Source organism: Hyperolius riggenbachi, chromosome 12 (assembly GCF_040937935.1).
Source record: "Hyperolius riggenbachi isolate aHypRig1 chromosome 12, aHypRig1.pri, whole genome shotgun sequence".
In the NCBI taxonomy this organism is placed as follows: domain Eukaryota; kingdom Metazoa; phylum Chordata; class Amphibia; order Anura; family Hyperoliidae; genus Hyperolius; species Hyperolius riggenbachi.
The window spans coordinates 80,882,202-80,891,193 of record NC_090657.1 but is presented as its reverse complement, the minus strand read 5'-3'; positions in this window follow the sequence as shown (position 1 = coordinate 80,891,193).

Sequence of the window (8,992 nt, the reverse complement as noted above, 5' to 3'; positions counted from 1 at the left end):
ATTATGTTATCGTGTGTTTACTTAATTGTATCAAGTGAGGAATGTGACACATTCTCTGACTGTGCAGGAGCTGGTGGACACAGACAGAGACTCAAAGCATTTCTGAATTCAATACATAATGAATTAAACCAGTTATTAATAAAATGCAAGGTCAGCTCACAAAGCAAAAATCTGTACTTTTGGGAAGCAAAAAAATGTACTTTTGGGAACATATAATTTCTAAATGAATAATAATACTTATGCACAAATGCAAATATGATAACCGTATGGCATATAAAAAGTAGGAAAACATGTTTTTATTGAATATTATGTCAGAGTTTTATACCGCTTTAAGACGGAGGAGCCAGGCTCCCTTGAAGGCAACTTTGTACAAAATGTTTAAAACTTCTCATACAAACCTCCCCCTAAGGTTTGTGTACACAGAGGCTCCAGAATGTATACAATATATTAAAGACTGATGTGATCACTTGACACTTATCCATGGATCGGCATTGTCTAATCGGTGAGTGATCACATCAGTCTAGCCTGAACAGCTGAGCAGTGGAGAACAGCGGAATATGCAGTAAGGCGAGCTGGGGATCTGCATAGCCTGTCACAGCGCGTACATTTAAAAAAGTCGCGGTCAAATTTCGGCGCTATTTATCGGGAAAAGAAAAATATCGTAATTTAGAAATATCGATAATTTAACCGTATTTGTAATGTAAAATCGATAATTCTGATTATAATTATTACAGGTATAAAACTGATGTGAGATGAAAACGAAAATATAATAACGTTAAATATCGTAATGTAATTCAACAACACAGCTTAACCCAACCCTACTCTCACACAGAACCCTCCCTTGGTGGTGCCTAACCCTAACCACTCCCTGGTGGTGCCTAATCCTAACCCCCCATGGTGTTGGCTAACCCAAAATGTACCTAACCCTACTCTGACACAGAACCCTCCCTGTACCTATCCCTAACCCCTAGACCCCCCTAGTGGTGCCTAATTCTAACCACCCCCCTGGTGGTGCCTAACCTTAAAACTCCCCTGGTGATGCCTAACCCCAACCACCCCCCTGGTGGTGCCTAACCCTAACCACCCCCCTGGTGGTGCCTAACCCTAACCACCCCCATGGTGGTGCCTAACTCTAACCACCCCCCCTGGTGGTGCCTAACCCTAAAACTCCCCTGGTGGTGCCTAACCCTAACCACCCCCTGGTGATGTCTAACCCTAAATTATCGTAAATACTTCATATATTATTGTAAATAGAAATGTCAAATATCGTTATTACATTTGTACAGTGAATGTTATATTTTCGTAATATCAAAATTATATGTATTTGGACAGAATTTGCTTACATTCCATCATTAAACATGTTCATTTATCATTATTACACCAAAAGACTTTTTAAGTTATCATTATGACTGACATAGTTTTTCTTTATTTAGCGTTATGATATTCGTTCTGATATATTATCATAAACTTTAAATTACCGATATTACCAATTCCACAACAAAATTACGAATATTACCAAGTTTACTTTATCGATTTACGTAAAATATTAATTTTAGGCACTTGCGCCCAAACATATGCAAAATTTAGTGTAAATTTACAAAAACGATAATTAACATTAGAAATATAGCTGCGCCCAAATCTATTAGCGCCATTTTTAGCTGATCCGGTCACAGCCTGAGCAGGAGCAGCAGAGTTGTTAGCTGGAGATCAGAATGCCATACCAAACATGGGGTACAAAACAATACAGGCAATGGGGTACACCAATATACAGATTTGGTAGAAGTACTCTCTAAGCATTGTTTGGTCACTCCTCATGCAGCACCAATCACCCAGACTTCATCCAATCTACCACCCCCTGATACTGGTGTCCAGAGTAACAGGGACAAAAGATCCTTCACTATGAGTGTCAAGTTGCTCCCTGGATTTGAACTCAGGTCTCTGTATTTCTGCCTCAGTGTGCTTTGCTGATGAACCACAGGCTATAGTGAGGTACTTGCTGCCATCCAGCAGTGCTGTTTCTGGACTTCATGTCTCTGAACAGACCTTATTTGCATTATTGAGTGCCCACAGCTGCTGTGTATTTCAGAGACTCAGAACATATTGAAGCACTTCCTGTTCAGCAGATCACTGCCAGTTCATCAAGATTATGTCCTGTAGTTCCTGGCTCCTTGCACCCTTGTCCTGGTTATCCAGTTTTCTGGTCTGTGATGAATTCGTTCCTTGCCTTTTGATTCCATACTCTGGGAGAGCCCACGTCTACCACCAGCGCAGGGGTCAACAGACTACCCAAGAATCCGGACACCTTTAACCTCCTAAGCGGTAACCCCGTGCTGGACACGGTGGTAAGCCGCCGGAGGGTGCCGCTCAGGCCCTGCTGGGCCGATTTGCATAATTTTTTTTTCAAACATGCAGCTAGCACTTTGCTAGCTGCGTGTTTGGTCCGATCGCCGCCGCCCACCGCAGATGCGCCGCTACCCGCCGCTAAACAGGCCCCCCCGCATACCTCTTGCGCAGCCTGGCCAATCGCCGCCAGGCTGCACTATGGGGTGGATCGGGACTCCGTGTGACGTCACTCCGGTCATCGCCATGGCGACGGGGGAAGCCCTCAAGGAAATCCCGTTCAGAACGGGATTACCTTATGGGCAAGTGGCGCCGGCGGCGATCGGAGGTGACGGGGGGACGCCGCAGGGAGGGGGGAAGCATGTAGCTAGCGCTAGGCTAGCTACATGCTAAAAAAAAAAAAAAAAGGTTAAAAAAAAACCCTGGCGGCCGCGCAGCTGCAGCAATCATACCGCCAGGGGGGTTAATAATCTACTGGTGAGTCATCATCATCATCTTTTCTGTCACTGTAAAGGGAGAACCATACAGACCACAGAGCATCTACCCTATATTTGGGGGAAACTCAGCACAATGGCTTAATCAGACTTGCTAAAACAGTTATGACCATAACAGTATGAACTGGCCCCCAATTAGGCCTTTGTTTTATGTGATCCTGAGAGCCAAGAGGGAAAGGATTTGCTGAACACTTTTGACAGATTACATTCCCTGACTTTCCACATTTCCTACAGACTTGTAAAGATCTTGGCAAGACATATCATTGTTGACATTGTTGTGGAGGTTAGGAGTGTCTCATGCTGGGTGCACACAATGTTATAAACTGTCCTATCGAAGGGAATTGGACAATTATTTCCGTCATGTCCGATCTGCTCTTGTTCAATAACAGAATCAATTTTCCCACGTTATCATGGGAAAATTGATTCAGTTATCGATTGGAAGCAGTTTGGACATATACACACAATGCAACTTCCTGTCAAATTACCCATCGATCGGATGGGAAATTGCTTTGGGTACATTACCCATCGATCGGATGGGAAATTGCATTGTGGGTACCCAGCATTACACAGACAGTTTACAGTTTAAGAACAAGCTGATAAATATGTAAAAACAAACTGACATAACGTGTGAGATACCATAACCGGTTCAGCACCGCAGTCCGAAAATCTCATGCATCCGAGCAACGTTCACCTCCCATTCATTCGCCTATAACTTTATTGCTACTTATCACAATGAATTGATCTATATCTTGTTTTTTCCGCCACTAATTAGGCTTTCTTTGGGTAGTACATTTTGCTAAGAATTATTTTTTTCTAAATCTATTTTAACAGGAAGATTAACCTCCTTGCCGGTTTTCCCGACCTGAGCTCGGGGTAGAAAAAAAAAGATATTAGCGGTGATCCCGAGCTCAGGTCGGGGTAGGCATTGCAGAGCTTTACTTGTAGTTGTGGAGTCCCGCGCGCGATCTCGCTGCGCAGCGGGACTCCAGCCTCTCTCCCCGGCAGTGTGGGGTCTTTCCCTGGCCGCCGGGATCCCCCATGTCCCCGCTATTCTTCCGGGGACCCGGCAGCCAGTTGGAGCAGCGGAGCCGTGGTGGTGGCAGCAGAGCGGTGGTAGCAGCGTGACGTCATCGGGGGCGGGGCTAATATTGAAAACGAACTTCTCTATATTAGAGAAATATAGAGACGTTCGTTTATATGTATATTAGCGCCATCTTGTGGGCAAAGAGAAAACTGCAGCACAGGAGCCCAGGAAGGTAATTTTTTTTTTTATTTTGCTGCAGATCTCCCTGCCAGAATGATTTTTTTCAGGTTTTAGGGTCTGAAAGAGTGGAAAAATATTGCACCACTTTTAGACCCTAAAATCTGGAAAGAATCAGACCGCCAAGGAGGTTAACCTTCCTGGCGGTAAGCCCGAACTGAGTTCGGGCTATGCCGCCGGAAGGCACCGCTCAGGCCCCGCTGGGCCGATTTGCATAATTTTTTTTTTGCTGCACGCAGCTAGCACTTTGCTAGCTGCGTGCAGTGCCCGATCGCCGCCGCTACCCGCCGATCCGCCGCAATTCCTCTCGCCGCGGCCGCCGATCCCCCCAGACCCCGTGCGCTGCCTGGCCAATCAGTGCCAGGCAGCGCTATGGGGCAGATCGGAGTCCCCTCTGACGTCACGACGTCGATGACGTCGGTGACGTCATCCCGCCCGTCGCCATGGCGACGGGGGAAGCCCTCCAGGAGATCCCGTTCTTTGAACGGGATCTCCGGATCTCCGATCGCCGGCGGCGATCGGAGGGGCTGGGGGGATGCCGCTGAGCAGCGGCTATCATGTAGCGAGACTTTGTCTCGCTACATGAAAAAAAAAAAAAAAATTTAAAAAAAAAGATTTGCTGCCCCCTGGCGATTTTTTTGCAAACCGCCAGGAGGGTTAAGAAAGAAATGAAAAAAAATATTATTTCTCAGTTTTTGGCCATTATAGTTTGAAATTAGTATACGCTACCGTAATTAAAACTCATGTATTTTATTTGCCCATCTGTCCCAGTTATTACACCATTCAAACAATGTCCCTATCACAATTTATGGTGCCGATATTTCATTTAGAAATAAAGGTGCATTTTTTCAATTTGCGTCCATCACTATTTATAAGCTTATAATTTTAAATAATATAATAACATATTCTCTTGACATGCATATTTAAAAAGTTCAGACCCTTGGGTAACTATTTATGTTGTTTTTTTTTTTTTTAATTGTATTTTTTATTTTTTTTATTTTTAATAAAAAAAAGTGTATGTGGGTAATTTTTGGTGTGGGAGGGAAACTGCTAATTTTAAATGTAAAATAATAATTTTTTTTCTATTAAAAATGTATGTTGGTGCAGTTTACTATTTGGCCACAAGATGGCCACAGTGAAAAAAGTCCTGGATGCGAACGATCTCGCATCCAGGAACTAAAATGCTGGGGAGAAGTTTCCTGGGGGCAGAAATACCGCGCTCTCTGGAGAGAAAGCGTCGGTATTTCTGCGGGGAAGTTAGATCGGTGAATGGGAATTATATTCCCATTCACTGATTGGGGGGCTAGCGGCGGGCAGCGGGAGCGCGCGGGGGCGCGCCCGATCACACGCACCAGCCGACGGCAGCAGCAGTGCCTATCTGGACGAGGAAGCTCGTCCAGATACGCCAAACTGGTTAAAGTAAACATAAGATGAGTTAAAAGAAGCAATTTATACATACCTGGGGCATCCTCCATCCCCTTCAGGCTGATCGGTCCCTCACCATTCTCCTCCACCAGACCGCCACCTGGATCCTCCAATATGGGTCCCGGTAATTCTGTCAGTCCAAGCCATTCGGCGTAGGCGCAGTCTGGCCCCGCGCGCTTCCCTGTCGTGCTCTCATAGCCGGGAGCGATCTTCCCCTGTGCATTAGTACTGCGTAGGCGCAGAGCTCACCCAGCAAAGGGAATGAGATGGGGACACGTGTGCACTGGGCTACATATACGCACTACTGGCTGAATTACTGGTACTCATAGCAGAGGATCCAGGTGGCGGAGTAGGACGACAAGAGACCGATCAGCCTGAAGGGGGCTGGAGGAAGCACCAGGTATGTATAAATGTCTTCTTCTAAAGCGGAATATAACCCTGCATTTCAACTTTGCTCTAAAACATTATTTACAGTATATTATATGCAACCAGCATTTTTTTTTACTAGACCAGCATTGGAAGGGTTACACAGGGCTTTAAAGTTCCTGGAGATTTCTGCAGACGCATCCGAAGCTGACATAGATACATTTTGTTTACATAAATGTATCTAAGTGTTGAATGTGACTCACTCTCTCTGAATGAGAAGGAGCTGGAGGACTGCCAAAGAGTGTGTAACATTTCTCAATAGATACATTTAACTAAATAGAATGTAACAATCTGAACTTCTGCATATCTCTCCAAGGAACTTTAAACCTCTGTGTTTAACCCTTCCAATGCTGGTCTAGTAAAACAATGCTTTTTGCATATAATATGCTGTAAATAATGTTTTAGAGCAAAGTTGAAATGCAGGGTTATATTCCGCTTTAACTCATCTCAGGTTTCCTTTAAGTCATTCAGTAGCCTGGGATTATCACTTTTTTTTTTACAAATGTCATATATGCTGACTATAGATAGTATTTTGAAAGGGCTCTCTTAACCTTTTGTTTCTTGGAATTTGTTATTCTTTTTGTGTCTTGGAATTTGTTGTACATTTTATTCATCATGTAACACTTGTCACTGTAATTACAATTCTGTACTTTGTACCAGTGTCAATATTTGGTGTTTACCATCCACAGTATTACTATGTACCATGTTTGTTTCCTACTTTGTACAGCACAGGGGCGTTGCTAGCCCCAAAGATCAGTGGCACGTGCCCCTGATCTATTCTGGGGTGCCCCGGATGTCCCCCAGGCAGACTGAGCTGTGGTGCCTCAATGGCAGGCATGCGGGGAGCTGTGGTGCCTCTATGTGGGCATACTGGGTGCTGTGATTCCATGCTGGGCCCTGTGATGCCTTTATGAGGGCATGCAGGGAGTTGTAGTTGTTCTATAGGGGCATGCTGGGAGTTGTGGTGCCTCAATGAAAGATCTGTGGGAGCATGGGAAGAGGTTTACTGGAATGTCAGGGAATGCTATGGGTGGACTGCTAGACTGCCCAGCAGAAAGCCAAACTATCCAGTACAGAAGCCTGGTAACTAATTATGCCTAGTTATGTTTAAGTGGCACTGCCTATGTATGCGAGATGCTGCATTTTTTTTTTCATAATAATGGAGGTGGGCTTCATCAAACATTTTGCTGAGTAGGCCTACTTAGACCGCTATTAAATTCATGTAAATTTGGCTCCATCCATGATGTTGGCACTCTATAAATCAATAATAATAATAATAATGTTATTGCCAAAAAGAGGTTTATTTAATATTTTTTAGTGACTAAGAACCACCACTTCAGTTTAGCTATAAGCATTTATACAATGAATACATGAGCTGCCATCGTTCTTCTTCAGAAGCCTTATTGGACAGACAATACAGGAAAACCGATTTTCGATTGTTTTCGAGACCTGCAATTACCTTTTGTTTTAACAAGGCAACACTATACAGTATTTTGTGCAGCTTTTATGTTTCTTTTACCATCTATACATATAAAATCGGATGTACACTGCACTGTATGTGTGTGTGCGTGTATATGTATGTATATGTGTGTGCGTGTGTATATGTATGTATGTGTGTGTGTGTGTGTGTGTGTGTGTGTGTGTGTGCGTGTGTGTGTATGTGTGTGTGTGTATATGTATGTGTGTGTGTGTGTGTGTATATGTATGTGTGTGTGTGTGTGTGTATATGTATGTGTGTGTGTGTATATGTATATGTGTGTGTGTGTGTGTGTGTGTGTATATGTATGTGTGTGTGTGTGTGTGTGTATATGTATGTGTGTGTGTGTATATGTATATGTGTGTGTGTGTGTGTGTGTGTGTGTGTATAGGTGTGTGTGTATAGGTGTGAGTGTATAGGTGTGTGTGTGTGTGTGTGTGTGTATAGGTGTGTGTATAGGTGTGAGTGTATAGGTGTGTGTGTGTGTGTGTGTGTGTGTGTGTGTGTGTCGCGATCACGCGAAAATGCCTTGACCGATTTGAACGAAACTTGGCATGCAGATCCCTTACTACCTGGGATGATATGTTCTGGGGGTCTCGCCTACCCCCTGCACACCTGGGCAGAGCTACAAACAGCCAATCAGATTCCACCCATTAAAGTGAATGGAAAAAATGGAAAAGGCTGCCATTCTCACAGTAATTGAGCCAGAGTCCCCACACTTGGCACAGTTGGTCACTTGGTGACCGAGGTTACAAATCCAGGAAAAGTGGGCGGAGCACAAAACAGCCAATGACATTTCAGACATTCATTTTAAATGGAAAAATGTAAACTGCAGCCATTCTTACACTGTTAATCACAGGGTTTTTAAACTTGGCACACTTGGTCACTGGGTGAATGAGATTAATATTCAGGAAAGTGGGTGGAGCCTACAACAGCCAATCAAAAGTCACCTATTGATTTTCAAGGGGAATATTAAAACTGCTGCCATTCTTACACTGTTAATGGCGGAGGCTTCAAACTTGCTACAGTCGGTCATTGGGTGACTGGGGTCCAAATTCACTAAAGGGGCGGGGCCACAAACAGCCAATCAGACTTTCTTGGTGGCTAAACTGCTTCCATTCACACATTTTTGATGCCAGGAACCTGAAAGCTCACAAACTTGATCATTGAGTGACTGTGTGCCAAGGTTACAAAAAGTGGGTGGAGCCAAAAATAAAGTTCACTAGGAAAATATAAACTGCAGCCATTCTTACACTGTTACTGGCAGGGTTCTCAAACTTTGCACAGTTGGTCACTGGGTGAATGGGATAAATATTCAAGAGAGTGGGTGGAGCCTACAACAGCCAATTAAAATTCACCTGTTGATTTTCAAAGGGAATATTTACATTGCTGCCATTCTTACACTGTTAATAGCAGATGCTTCAAACTGTTAGTCACTGGGTGACTGGGGTTTAAATTCGGAAAGGGGGCTGAGCCACAAACAGCCAATCAGATTTTTTTTTAAATTTCAATGGGAATATACAAATTATTGATACCAAAAGCCCAAAGCTCATAAACTTGGTCATTGAG